The sequence below is a fragment of the Macaca fascicularis genome, chromosome 9, assembly GCF_037993035.2.
Source record: "Macaca fascicularis isolate 582-1 chromosome 9, T2T-MFA8v1.1".
Lineage (NCBI taxonomy): Eukaryota > Metazoa > Chordata > Mammalia > Primates > Cercopithecidae > Macaca > Macaca fascicularis.
In genome coordinates, this window is record NC_088383.1 from 9,696,238 (window position 1) to 9,711,875 (window position 15,638).

The window sequence follows — 15,638 nt, forward strand, 5'->3', positions numbered from 1 at the left end:
ATATTTCTGACTTTCTCTTTCATCATCAGCTTGAGAAAACTCTGCTTTTAAAGGGCTCCCGTGATCAGACTGGACTCACCCAGATAATTTTTCTTTTGATGAACTTGGTCAACTGGTTAGTAAACTTAAGTACATCTGCAAAATTCCTTTTGCCATGTAATGTAACATAATCATGAAAGTGATGTGATATCCCATCATATTTACATAGAAGTGATATGATATCTCATTATATTCATATGCACAGTCCTATTGGCTGGGGCTGGAAAGCTTGGGGAACTCTTTTAGAAGTAAGCATATTACAACTTCTCAACACATTTTATAAAGCCAGCATTATCTTGGTACTGAAACCAGACAGAGAAGTCGGTAGATCTATGTCTTCATCATGTAGATAAATAAAATATCAACATATTATTGGTCAAATACAGCAATCTACAAAAATAATAATAAATCATGGTAAAACAAGTGTTATATCAGAAAATTAAGATTGGCTCAATATTTGAAAATTACGTAATATCATTTACTGTATTAAAAAAAAAATCATCTCATTATATCCAAAAAAGCATTTGGCAAAATTCAACATCCACTTGTCATTAATAAAGCTCAAAACTATCAGTAAACTAAGAATTAAAAAAAAAAAAAACCTTTTTCTGAGATAATAATGGGTTTGGGAGGAAAAACCAGCAGATAACAAAGTTATTCGTAAAAGACTGTATACTTTCCTCTTAAGAACGGAATAAAGCAAAGATGTCTGCGCTTATCAATTCCTTTCAATATTGGACTGGAAGTTCCAGCTTGTGTAATAAAACAAGATAAAGAAACAAAAGTTGTATTCAGTAAAAGGAAAGAAGTTAAACTCTTTATTTGCAGATGCCCTGGACATCCACATAGGTAATGCTAAGGAACTGACAAAATCTGTACTGAAAATAATGATTGAATTTAGCAAGGAAATAGGATATGGAATCAATATTCAACAAAGCAATTGCATTTATATATATTGGCAAAAAGCAATAAGAAATTGAAATTTAAAATTCACTATAATAGCTGGTATAAAATTGCAGGGATAAATTGAACAAAGTATAGGAAATCCTGTACATGGATTACTAGGAAACATTGCCAGAAAAATCTGTAAATGAACAGAGAGAAATGCCATGCTCATGGATTGCAACCAGTCATGGATATTGGTTGTTTAGATGTCAGTTCTGCCCAGATTAGTCTACAGATTCAATGCTATCACAATCAGTATCCCAGTAGAATTTTGCTAGAGAAAGAAAGGTATAGAATAAAATTGATACAAAACTGCTTTTCTGTAGAAAAATATTTGTGGAATTACATTATACGGAAATGCAAGGAACCAAATAGTCAAAACAGCTTTGAAAAAAGAGCAAAGTTGAAGATATTAACTACCTGATTTTGAGACCTTTTAAAGCTGAAGTAGTCAAATAGTGTAGTAATAACATAAGGATAGACAAATAGCCTAATGGAAGGGAATGGAAACTCCAAAAATAGTCAATTGTATATGTCTAATTGACTTTCTTTGAAGCTGGAGAAAGGATTTTTTTTAAATAAATTGTTCTGGAGCAATTAACCATCCACTTACCATTCAATAGGAAGACAAATAACTAATTAAAATGGGCATAATATTTGAACAGAAATTTAACTGATGAATGTATACAAATGGCAAACAAATACACAAAAAATGCTCAGCCTCACTAGTTATTAAGGAAGTGCAATTTAAAACCACATGTGATATCCCACTATACACAGACCAGAACGGCTGAAAGTTGAAGGACTGTCAATAGCAAGTGTTTGCAAAGATGTAGAGCCAGTAATTGGAACTCTTATACATTGTTAAAAGAATGCAAAGTGATACAGCCACGTTGGAAATGTTTACCAGTTTCCTACACAATTAAACCAGTATCACATGCACAACAATTCCATTTTAGGTATTTTATCCAAAAGAAATGAAAATCTGTTTCTATACAAAGACATGTGCACAACTGCTCATAACAGCTTTACTCAAAATATCTAACACTGGAAAGCACTGCGTGTCTATCATTTAGTGCATAAATAAACACGTTTTGATATGTTTTACATAGTGAAAACCTAGTCAGCAATACAAAGCTATTACTAATACATACAACAATGTAGATGAATTTCCAAAGTGTAGGTTAACTGAAAGAGGCCTGGCACAATATGGCGCATTAGTGTTTGCCAAGGGCCAAGGGTTGTGAGAGAGAAATATCAAAAGTGGGTAAGGGATTCTTGCAGGATGTTAAACATTTTCTATATCAATGTTGTGTGGAAGTTCATAGTCATACGTGCTTACTCAATCTCACCAAATTGTAAAATTGTTGAATTTTATAGCAAATAAAATATACCTTGCTTATGCTAACAAAAAAATAAAGCACAAGTTGAGATGGTTAGGTGACCAAAGATGTGCAGAATGATGGAAGGGTGGAGTTAAAAAAGCACAGTCAAGTAGGACAGAGAGGAAGAGGCCACTGTCTTAAAAGGCATAAGCTAAAACAGGCATCAGGAGTGAAACAGACAGGGTGGCATGAGTGTGGTCTGCCAGATGACATAACTGCAGATAGTGCCAGAAAATGATAACTGTAGAAATGGTAGCACCGATAGACCAAGTGATAGTTTGTATCAGGGTATCCTGTACCCTGAGAGGATAAAATTTATGAAGACAATCCCATCCCTTTTCCTATTACACTGCCTGGTGCATAGAAGGCATATAACATGTATTTTTGGGAAGAAACAATGAGTAATATAGGTGGATTGACAGTAAGACGGCAACACAAATGGAGAATCCATGCCAGAAAATGATTGCTAGATCCAGGGAGGCAGGCAGCTCAGTCCCATCTGAAAGTCCACCATCTAGGTCAGGACTGGTGCTTTCTTGGGGGCAAACATAAGGGAAGAGGAAGGAAAGGAGCCAAAGCAATATTTAGTTGGGCATTGTGCTAGGTAATTTTTATCTTCATTTGCTGATTAGATCCTCACATCAACTGTGTGATAGAAACATTCTTTTACCTCCCCATCTTACAGTTGAGGAAATTAAGCGTTTATTTTTGTTTTTAATGTATTGTCTTTGTTTTTGTTTTTTAATTGACAAAAATTGTGTATATTTATTGTATACAACATGATATTTTGAAATATCATACAGTGTGGGCCAGGCATGGTGGCTCACATCTGTAATCCCGGCACTTTGGGAGGCCGAGGCGGGAAGATCACTTCAGGTAAGGAGTTCGAGACCAGCCTGGCCTACAGGGCGATACCCCGTTTCTACTAAATATACAAAAGTTAACTGGGTGTGGTGGTGTACGCCTGTAATCCCAGCTACTTGGGAGGCTGAGGCAGGAAAATTGTGGGAACCCAACAGGGCAGAAGTTGCAGTGAGTCTAGATCACACCATAGCACTCCAGCCTGGGTGACAGAGTGAGACCCCATCTCAAAAAAAGAAAAAAAAAAATTATACACTGTGGAATGGCTCAGTTGAGCTAATTAACCTATGCATTACCTCAAATACTTACCATTTTTTGTTGTTAAGAACACTTAAAATCGACTCTTTTAGCAATTTTCAGACATCATCACATTGTTGTTAACTGTGTTCATCATTTTGTACGACAGATCTCTGGAAATTATTCCTCCTATCTAAGTAAAGTTTTGTACCCATTGATCAGTATTTCCTCAGTCTTCTTTCCTCCCCTTCCTCACAGACCCTGGTAACCACCATTCTACTCTCTGCTTCTATGTTATCAACTTTTTTAGATTGTACGTACAAGTGAGATTATGCAGTATGTCTTTGTGTGCCTGGCCTATTTCACTTAACATAGTATTTTCCAAGTTCAACCGTGTTGTTGCAAATGACATGATTTCCTTATTTGTATTGCACAGTATGCTATTGTATACATGTACCACATTTTAAAAATCATTTATCTGTTGTTGGACACTTAGTTTGATTCTGTATCTTGGCTATTGTGAGTAGAGCTGCAATGGACGTGGGGATGAAGATCTCTCTTCAACATACTAATTTCACTTCTTTTGGTTATATACTCAGTAGTGGGAATGCTGAATCATATAGTAGTCCTATTTTTATTTTTTTGAGGAGCCTCTGTGTTATTTTCTATAGTGGCTGTACTAATTTACATTCCCACCAACAGTGAGCAAGAGTTCCAGTTTCTCTACATCCTCGCTGTCTTTTGTTTTTATTTTTGATATAAGCCATTTTAAAAGGTGTGAGATGATCTCTTACTATGGCTTTAATTTGCATTTTCTCTGATGACTAGTGATGTGCATTTTCTTATATACCTGCTGGCCATTTGTATGTCTTCTTTTGAGAAATGTCTATTTAGGTCCTTTGCCCGTTGTTTTATTGGGTTATTTGTTTTCTTGCTATTGAGTTGTTTGAGTTCCTTATATATTTTGGACATGTACCCTTTACTGGATGTATACTTTGCAAATATTTTCTCCCAATGCATGGATTATGTCCTTACACTGTTGACTGAGAGAAAACTAAGTTTTGAACAGCCTCAATTAGTAAATTGTGCAAAAGCTCACATCTATCAGTTGAAAAAGCTGGGCTTTATGCTGCCTGAACTCCAAAGTGCACTTTTCCCCATTGTCCCAAACTGACTTTCAGTGGACCAGAGCCCCAGTCCTAGGTAGGCATAAACTCTGAGTCATGAGGTGCTGGTCCACAGATTATCCAAAGGTCAAAACATTCCCAGAAATTTTGTGGTTGAACAGCGACTCCTGCATCAGCTAGTGAGTGGTGTGTACACTAACCATCTACATAATTCCAGGCTGTTCATTCAGTTAAAACCATTGTATTGCACATGTGTGTCTGACACTATTCTGGATGCTGTTGGTTTTTTTCTTCCCATCAAGTTCAGCCTTTTTTTCCCATCAAGTGCAAGTCAAATGGTCCTAAAATAACACTCCGGTTTCCCACTTACTGCATTCAGGCTGCAAAATGCACTTGAGACACTTCTTTCTCCTTCATATTCACTTTAACCTGCTGTCTTTGGAATCACATGGTGCTGGGAAAACTGAATACCACGGTTTGGAAAACCCCTTCTCCTTAGAGCAGGCACGATAGCCCATTTGTCCAGTGCTGTGGCACCCAGAGGCCCTCATGTTGCCTTGTGAATTCAGTGAGGGCAGGTGGGACCTCTTTCTCCCAATGGACAGAGAACCAATGTCACCGCATCAAGGTGAATGCTCATACTGTGTTCCTCTCCTCGGAAACAATTATGATGTGAGGAGAACAGGGACGATTGAGGTTTTAATTGCACCAGGGAATTTGTAGGATGCAAGGGAAAAAGAACAAGTATTGGATCTTTGGGGTTTTATAAAAATGTATTGATACTGGTAGTTGTAGGAGTTTGAAAACTTTTGTCAAAAGGAGCCTAGCATGTTGAAGAGATTTAACATGGAATGGCGGTTGTGCTGGGCATTGTGGGGAGGTCCCTAGAGGGAGGCAGTGGGAGAAGAGAATGATTCTGTTGTGGCATAAAGGAAATCTTTAGTAGGACATCATGTGAGCTATAAGAAACCCTTCAAAATATAGTCCTTTTGGTATTTTTACATAAAGTGTTGCCTTGTGGTTAAGAATGAATAAGAATCCTGATAGATATTGTTACACATTGAATCACGGTTAAGGCCTCCAAGAATTTATGTCTCACCCATAAATGTATGTCCCACCCATAAATATATGTCCCACATTAATAGAAAAAGATAGAATACACATGCAACAAATAGGAAGGGTTAGGAATATGTCAGTTCACCTGCTAAGTGTTTATTGAAATTAGACGCTACTGTTATCCTCGGGTTTTGATCAGGGCCCGCTAAATGTTAGAGTCTGACATCTGTGGGGATGTGGGTGTATTTCTTTAAGTTAGACAATCTCTAACACAATATAGTAGCAAAAGTACATGAGTATCAGCGAATACAAAATAAATAAAACTGATGAGAGACCATTGTGGTCAGAATTGACTTATGGTCTCTAATATCCCTTGAGCTATTTTTCCTGCTGACTCATATGATGGATGGTAATAGACTGATAGGGTTCTGGACCAGACAAGTAGCTGCCTGTGAACTGCAGCTTGCATCCATCATACACATATTAATTGATTCATTAATATGAGTTACACAGTCCTCTTTTCCCTACGTGCCGTGTTTAGACTTGTGACTGTCAGAAATCAAAATACTCTGTTTTAAAAAGTTGAGTAGAAATTGCCTTAAACCCAGGCAGAGTCTGCAAACATTTTAAGCAAATATTTTTCCACTTTTTAATTTTTAAAATAAACTCCAATATTTCTTTCCTTTTTTTAAAAGTATGTAATACAGAGCACAAGATACAAACTCAGGTATGTTTTCATATGGTTTTCTTCAGTGCCCTTTCTAAGTGAAACAGGATATTACACTTGTTAGCCTTGAAAGTAATTTTTCTTGTGTATTCCTATTGTTCTTGTTCTTGTGTAATCCTCTCCTTAGGCAGTAAATATTCTGTTTATTGGGTGTACATTATATGCTTAGCATGTGTCAGACAGTCTGAGTGACACAGAAGAAGCAAAAGACCGCGTTCTTCCCTTAAATACTCATGTTATAGGTGGAGAGACAAGGAAAGCACATGAAACTATTACAGACAGTAAAATAATAGAACGATAAAATTATGTGGTGTGCTAAGTTGTGGATTAGAGCATTTATTCACCAGGTCCCAGCCCTGGTGAATAGGAGGGTGCATCTGCGTTAGAGATTCAACATGAGCAGACACAGAAATGAGTGTCGGCCATTCACGTTGTGGGAACCCCTAATGTGAGCTAAATGTGTGTGTTCCTTTCTACTGGGCTAAGTGAGCAGTGGCAAAGTGCAATACAAGGTGGAAACATCTATTGCAATGGTCTCAATGTTGGTGTCCCTCCAATTCTTATGTTAGAACATAATACTGTGATTGAGAGGTGGAGCCTTTCAGGGAATGGTTAAGTCATAAGGGCTACACCCTCAAAATGGGTTTAAGGCCTTTATGAAAGAGGGTGAAGGAGCTGCCTTGCCCTTCTGCTCTAAGGGTGAAAGGGCGAGGGGGAAGGGGAGTCACAGCAACAAAGCACCATCTTTGAGGCAGAGCATAAGCCTCACCAGACATTGGATCTGTCATCACTTTGATCTTGAACTTCCCGCCTCTAGAACTCTGAGAAATAGATTTCTGCTGTTTGTAAATGACACAGTCTAAGGTATTTTGTTATAGCAGCATGGACAGACTAAGACAGCTATACTTTGTGAAAAGCCATTTATCATCTTAAGGATGTGATAGAATAGAAGGGGGACACAGAGTAAATAAACATTCTTTGTGAAAACTAAAATTGCTCCACACAGCAGGGTAGTGTTACCCCAGCGTTACTAATGATATGACATGGAAAACTCTAGATATTTGAAGGAAATTTTCCGTTTTATCTGAATTTTGTACATTTTCTAAATCGGTTTTAAAAGTTACTAAAGAAATATGAGGCTGAAAAATAGCATCTAGACTGTCTCGTGTCACCGAAATGTGCAAACATTTTGCTGTGGTTTTTGTGTGAAGCAAAGTGAGATGTGTCTTCTATGTGCCCATTCATAGCTATTCCCTAATGGCCTAAAGTCTTCACCAATATAAAGCAATAATTATGCACCTTTCTCTATATTGTATCCCTCAGTCCTGATTTATATACCCATCTTCTCACTCTTTCGACAACTGTTTATGGGTAAATGCTTCAGTTTAAGTTGGAACTAGGACGGTTAAGCATGACTGAGGTTGGGTTGCTCTTTTCTATCATTTGAAAAGTTTACTATAAAGTAAAGGGGATACTAAATTCAGATGTATTTCTATTAAATAAAGCATACAATTATTGTAGTTGAATGCAAATGGATTTTTTATATGTTCCATTCCATTAGAATTGGAGGAATAAAAGAAACAGGTTTACTAACATTCATGTTAACGTAGTAACATACGTTCCTTTGATCCACAGAAAAGACACTCATTAGGAATGGGCTGGAGGGATTATTATTTTTTTAAATGAAAATTTAATTAGTATATTAGAAAAAGGAAAATTTATAACAAAACAAAAACAAGAATCTCAATCTGATCCCTACCTTCCAAAAAGCTAGCAAACAAGAAAAACTCCTTCCCTTCTGAATTAAGTTGAATCTAGGTATATATGTTGAACCTGAGTACATTATAGCTTAAGAAAATTATTTTAAGCTAGAAATGATTATAGGGATATATATACACACACACATATACATATGTGTGTATATATATGTATATATATAAATAGGAGATGGATATATTTACTGCAATTCAATCAGGAAAAATAAATTGGGGTAATTATGTTGGATACCAAATAGTGTCTGACTTGTTAAAAATACACTAACTTAAGGTGACTTAAAATTATGCTCATAGTTTAAAATAATGTTATAAAAAGAAAGCTAATTCGCTGTTCTGGTTATTTAAGAGTAACTTGTATTGGGGCAAACACAAAATAAAAAATAATCTTTTGTTAGTCCCAGGGAAGAATTACATAGCTTCTTGAAGTATGCGAGGGTTGAAGAGCAACTCTGAGAAGACGTTCTGTAATCATCCCTAAAGCTGCTTTGAATGATTTACATATGGAGCAATTGCCTAATAAACTCTTTTCAACATCTGCTTACACATAGATTTTTAGAATAAGTCTAGTTATTGAACTACTTTGGAGCCACGAGCTGATACCATTGTTGTAATCAAATCTGAAATATTAAAAATAATTTTACAAGATGTTCAGCCTAAACATCATGCTTAGGGTTAATTACAGTCTCTGGGATTAAAGAATGTAAGTTATTCCAAGGACATGACAGTAAACGGTTCATCATGAATGTGTGTTTTTCTTTTCAGGGGCAATCATTCATCCTGTTCGGTGTGAATTATTACGGAAAAAGGCATTAGCACTGGAAAGGGGGTTACCTGTTGTAGAGTCAGAATCATTATAATTTATAGAATAAAAATCACTACAATTTTAATTGTATTCACATATAGAATTGAAACTTTATTACTTGATTTTACCTACATGATACTCATAGTAAAATATAAGAGAAGTGTATCTTAAAGATCCAATTCTGAGTTGCTGTTTATGGGTAGTAAATTTCATGTATCCAAAGAAAAGCATCAAAAATATTGAGCATCTCCATTATAAGGTAAGTGTGGTTCTTTTTCCTTGAGGAACTTACTGTGCAGTTAGGTAAAGAGAATCTCTTCAAGTGGTCTGTCTATATATCCATTCGCCTATCTATTGATTTGTCTACTTATTGACTCATCTATTATTTATATGTAAGAAAAAGTCCCAAATAAGATATATAGATAGTGTTACAGGGGGCAAAAGAAATAAGAGATTGCTATAAACTAGGAGAGAAACTCTATCATTCTCAAAGGTTTCCAAGCAAAGGTAATATTTAAGCTTGGGTGTAAAAGCTAGAAATGATAATTGAAATAAACACAGAAAGTGAAATTCTTTGACTCAAATTATTGTCTTAGTTCTGCTATTTAGTTGTATGATTTTATACAGGTCACTTAAATTTTCTAAGTTTAACCTTCCTCATCCATATAATGTGAACGATGGCAAATTCTATTTCTTGAACACCAATAACTGTAGCAATTCTCCAAGGTGCACATTATTTAGTTACAGTTTAAATATTATGATATGAAGATTAATGAAGGTTAAGTAATTTCTCCAAATGTACAAAAACATATGGATTCAAACTCAAGCCTTATCAATTTCAGTTCTACCCTGTTTGGTTTTCCTCTACAACTTGCTTGTGTTTCTTCCAAGACTATTCTGAGGAATAAATAAAATAAACTATAAAATGCAACTGAAATGTGAAGTATGTATGTATTGCTATGATGGTGACTGTGATAGGATTATTTTGCAGCAGGGAAGGGGCATTCCAGGCAGTGTAAATCAAATCATACAGGCTTCACTCGTATGTTCCTTATAATCAGTGTTCTACCAGTGAAGCAATTAAATCACAAAACTACTTTTCATTTCTGTTTTATTATGGATTTTATCATTTAGCAACTAGATGATTGTCAACTTATTACACATGTGTTGTGTATCAAGGAATAGCTAGAAATGTTTCTCTAGTTGGGCCTGGCACAGTGGCTCATGCCTGTAATCCCAGCACTTTGGGAGGCTGAGGTGGGCAGATCACCTGAGGTTGGGAGTTCGAGACCAACATGACCAACATGGAGAACCCCATCTTTACTAAAAATACAAAACTTGCCGGGCATAGTGGTACCTGCCTGTAATCCCAGTTACTGGGGAGGCTGAGGCAGGAGAATCACTTAAACCCGGGAGGCAGAGGTTGCAGTGAGCCAAGATAGCGCCATTGCACTCCAGCCTGGGCAACAAGAGTGAAACTCCATCTCAAAAATAAATAAATAAATAAAAATTTCTCTTTCATGTCACACATTTTGGAAGACCCTATTGCATAAGCCCTGGCTCTCACCACACAACGTTTTAGAGTTAGTTTTTCTTTTACCTTATGAGAGTCCCTGGTAACTTTAAAGATACCACATCCCTTGAGGTGTGTAGTGGCCAGTGTCTGTCTGAATGTGGAACAGGTCTGCTAATAGCACAATGTTTACCCACTGCTCAATCTCAAATCAATCACAAGTCCACAAAGAAGGCTAATTATAAACATTCATAAACGGTACTGGTTGCTGCCATTTGTTTTGGGTAAAGGCATTTAAAATTTTAATTTAGTTTTTGCTAGAATTCAGGAAGCAAAGGCTGATTTATTATTCTGAGATATTATGTACATTTTTCTTAAATATGAATGTCTTCCTGAGCTGTAAGATTCAGAAGTAGCAGAAATGTCATTCTTATTTTTCAATAATGTTTCCAGGGCTTGTTTGGGTTAATTCTAAGTGGCCCATTGAAAATGAGTGAAATAATTGCTCATTGTAGCCCTTTGGTCAGTGGCCGGAATATACCATGGTCTTTTTTACAAGGAGGTTGCATTGCTGGAAAAAAAAAAAAAAGAAAAGAAAAGAAAAGTAAAACACCTTCGTTTAATGATTTCTGCTTAGGGTAGAAAGGATCTTTTGTCACTTTACAGTGAATTCCATTAATGGTCTAATCATGGTGAATTGGTTAAAGGCAGGAATGGTGTTTATGTGTAAATGCAGCCCTGCTTGATCAATTGTACATACGGAAATGATGAGCCAAACCTAGGAACTATCAAATCAGAGACGTGAGTGATACTCTCTATTTTTGGATGCCATACCTGGTGCATAGTTGACCTTCACTTGAATAATGACAGAGATATACCACATTCTCGGGAATGAATTTGATGTTTAAAAACAATTACCTGAAGACAATTAAAACATTTCTTTTAAAATGTACTTTTGGGTTAGTTTACCTGATGGTAGAAGCACACAGACCACCTGCGAAGCTCTTTCAGGAGGACCTGATTCATAATGCAGATTGATGGCTAACCTATGCCCTCTTCAGTAGTACAAAGAGTGTGTAACAGTTTTACAGCAAAATTATATTTCTGTCATCACCCAATTCAGAAAATCTGTCACTTTCGAATGATGAAATATTGCTATCTTCTTAAAGCTATTTGAAAAAAATTGCACTGAAGGTATTTTTGTTCTTTTCAATCCTATGGGTTTGGGTAGTATTTACACATGAAAACATGAGAATCTTTTCACATGTTTCTCATAGTTTATGTAAGAAATACATCTCTGAGGAGAGGTAACATCTGAATATCCATAGGTACAGACTTATATAAAATATGATACTTAAATAGGTCCAATGTTCTGAATTATCTCCTCCCTAAAGGATCTCTCTCTCTCTGTGTGTCTCTGTCTTTCATTTTAAAGGCTATAGATTATAAATAAAAATAAGGCCAAACATAAAATAAATCAGATTGTTTGCACATTTTTTTTTCCGATAGAAAACATATTTGCAACTAGCTGCATTATTTGTAAGCAAAACATGTAATGAATAACTATTATTTATTTTATTTTGTAGTTTTTAAAAGGTAGTTTTACCATTCACAGAATTTGGTATTATTAACAGTTATTATCCTACTCTAGCAATATACACAATGATAATCTTAATGATTTAAAGGTGTTAGAGGATGTCTAGCCTGGTCCCTTAATTTGTAGAAGTTGGAGACACACTCCTTGGGACTTGTTTCCTCAGGCTGACCTAGACACTTTATAACAGAAGAGACATGGGTGCTGACTACGCCCACATTCTATTTATAATTTCTGGGTGTGTTATTGGTTTGTCTACTTTTGTATTTAAAAGATTCTGAAACTTTGTTATACTATTAAAAAGTAGCATGAGTATACATCGTAGGGGTGCATTCTTTGCCCTTTACTATTCAGTTATTTTCCCAATGAAACATGCTCATCATTTAGCTACTCTGATAGAACTCTTATTCACGAATGCTTGGCTCTGGTTATTTATAATGTATAATAGCTTACTTCAGAAATGGTAGGCTGACCTTTTGCCATATTTTAAATAATCTTTTCTAGTCCTTTAATATTAAGTTTGAGTTATTGAGTTTTCAGGGGAAAATATATGCAAGTAAAATCTCTGACCTTTGTGTGGATTTCATACAAATTTTCTCGTTTCCAGCTGCTCTTGAAACACAAAGATATTTTGATTATGTTTCTTAATTTTCAGTCAATAAATTCATCATTGGGCGATTTATAACATTATTGCTTCTTCAGGTGACTGAACTTTAGGACACAGCTGCACCATTGTTCTGGCCAACGTAATTGTTTGTAAAGCTGGGGAAAACATTTGTGGATGAGTACATTTTGGGAAACTTTGTGTAACATGCAAGTATAAATAAGCTTTCTATACATGACTCACTGCCATATCTTTGTAGACAGACCGAGGAGAGGAAATAAAAACTCTGCATTTTGGTAATTCTTTTCTTGTGGAATAACTTGTTAATACACAGAAAGGCATTTCAAGTTTTGATTTAAATGGGAATGGGTTAATCAAATGAGTATTGGAGTGCCATGTTCAGATATGAACATGTATAGACTGATAGTTCACAGAACGCTTTCTAACATTTAAATTGGTGAAGCCAAAGCTACCACTCTGTCAGACAGATAAATACTATTAACTTGAATTGACTAGAGCATAAACTGAGATTCAGAAGGTTTAAGACTTGATTGACAGACACATTGATCATGATGCTGATCAAAGATAATGAATCAATCAACTCCATTTGATGAAATCACATCAATGTCTTGGTTATTATATTAGTGAAAGAGTGCTTTATTTGTAGTTATCCTTCCATTCTCACACAGGCATGTTAATTTATGTCATTCACAGATTTAGTCAGAAAATTGTAAAAAGTTTCATTGTTTCTTTCTGCATCCTCATAGCATTTTCAGGATTTTCAAAATATTGGAAGACACAATGAAACATGGCCTATTTCAGTAATTTAATTGGCTAGACAATTCTGCAGACTACAAAGTACATTTTTAGGGGTTTTAACTTTGTTTTCATTCTTCATAGGTATAAATTCATATATAGTTAAAAAAATTACACCAAGGGGCATAAAAATTTTTCAAGACTCAAGATTCACTTGTTTAAGGCAGAAATTAACTAATACTATTTACCAAATTGCATAAACTCAGATAGTTGGAAAATAATCTACATAATTAAGTCTGGTTTAATTTAAAAAGAAAAGCAAACGTAAGAAAGTATAAATTTTCCACCATCACATCTCTTCAACAATATACATTTTCTACCAGCACATCTCTTCAACAATGTGTTGAAGCTCATATGCTGAAAAAGGCAATTCTTATACATCTACTGAACATTATTGTGGGAAAACGTCTCTGGAACATTATTGTGGGAAGATATGGGAATAAAGAGATGCCAATCCAGATCACATTCCCTGTTTTCTTTGAAAAAACAAACAAAACGGTAGGTGAAGCTCTTGCTCACTTCCACAATGTAAATAATTGAATGTGTAGAAAAAGATTGAGAAGGGGGTTGCCTATCTAGGAAGACAGTAACTGCAATTCTAAGTAAACTGATAGACTTAAGTCGCGTAATATCTACATAGTTTTCAAATAATTTCTTCACAGAACTCCTTCACTCAGCCATTGCAAAAAGTCTTGAAATTATTTCTATGGGATTCTGTTCCGTGGTTGACTAAGTTGAAACGTGCAGGTGTATGGCTCGGCAAAGATCATACTCACTCCCTGTTTTTCCTCCGTTCTTGTTATTTGAGTCACCAATTTGAAATGCACCATTACCACCAAATAACTATTTAGCAGTACACAATCACACAATTGTGTGAAGAAACAAACATAATGAGGGACGCTGGGGAAATAGGATCCTTTATTCAGGGTACCTATCCTGCACTGAAATGATGGAGCCTTCCGTAGCTTTTGTAACAGAGTATCCTCTCAACAATTACCTTCAGCTAATGGCATGCTAAACTGGACAGGAAATCAAGTCTTGGAATGAATGGATCCATTGGTCCAAGTGACAGAGGGTCTAGCACAGTTTTTACATGGCCTCAAAGGAGCCAATGTTCTCATTATACAATTATAGCTCCACTAAATTAAAGAATATTGATGTCTTCTCTGATTTTATATTATTACTTTTTCAATTCAGTATTAGTAAATGACATTCCTTATTACTTGGATATGTAAATGTTGGGTATTTCTTTTTATCACTCTAACACCTCTTCTTTATTTCCCGGATCACATGGTGTTTGTGAGCTAACGTTAGACTTAAGGTGACCACTCATGAAATACTGTCATTGTTATATAAAAATTACTGTAAAAATCTGAAATTGTTTTCTGAACATAGATCTAGAAACATCAATTTAGGTTAATCTTGCAAGGGGACTCAAGAAAAATATTATTAATTAATGAAGATCAAGATGCCAATTAATTTATACCTAAGATGTTTTATTTTTCAGTGAATCAAAGTTTAATCACATTTAGCCCTCAAAAGGATATATAAATATATATTTTATGTACATAAATATATATATAATTTTTTTACTACATGCTCAAATGAGATGATTTCTACTTTCTTCTAGGACAGTAGCTGGAATCTTCTGCCATACCTGCCTCCACAGCATGTACTGCTATGCTTCGTAAAATGCAATGGGAAAGTTGAAACATATTACCTTGAGAAGCCTCATAGCATTTTCCCCATATATTAGGGGTGGTCAAATATGACAGGCCAAGAAACATCATCATTCCTAGAAAACTCCCCCAACTGGAAACACACAATTCATAATACAACTGAAACACAAGTCCTTCAGACATTAGAATGCAGATAGCTTCTTCACTTTCGGTAGAAAGGTTTTGAGGAAAACTCATGAAGTGTTTTGAGGTGTACAGCTTTTTGTCGTTTCACCCAGTCACTTGTTCCCTCATTTAGGAAAGAGACTAACTCAAGGGCACGCGTGTGAGTTGCGATGTGTACCAACGGCACTTGGAGAGTGCAGATGGTACGACGTCTGAAAGAGTGCAAGGAGCGATCAAGGTAATAGGCAATGAGTTGGCTGCAGATTTTAACAGGAAGAATTTAATAATACTAAACATAATTTCCCCAAAACTT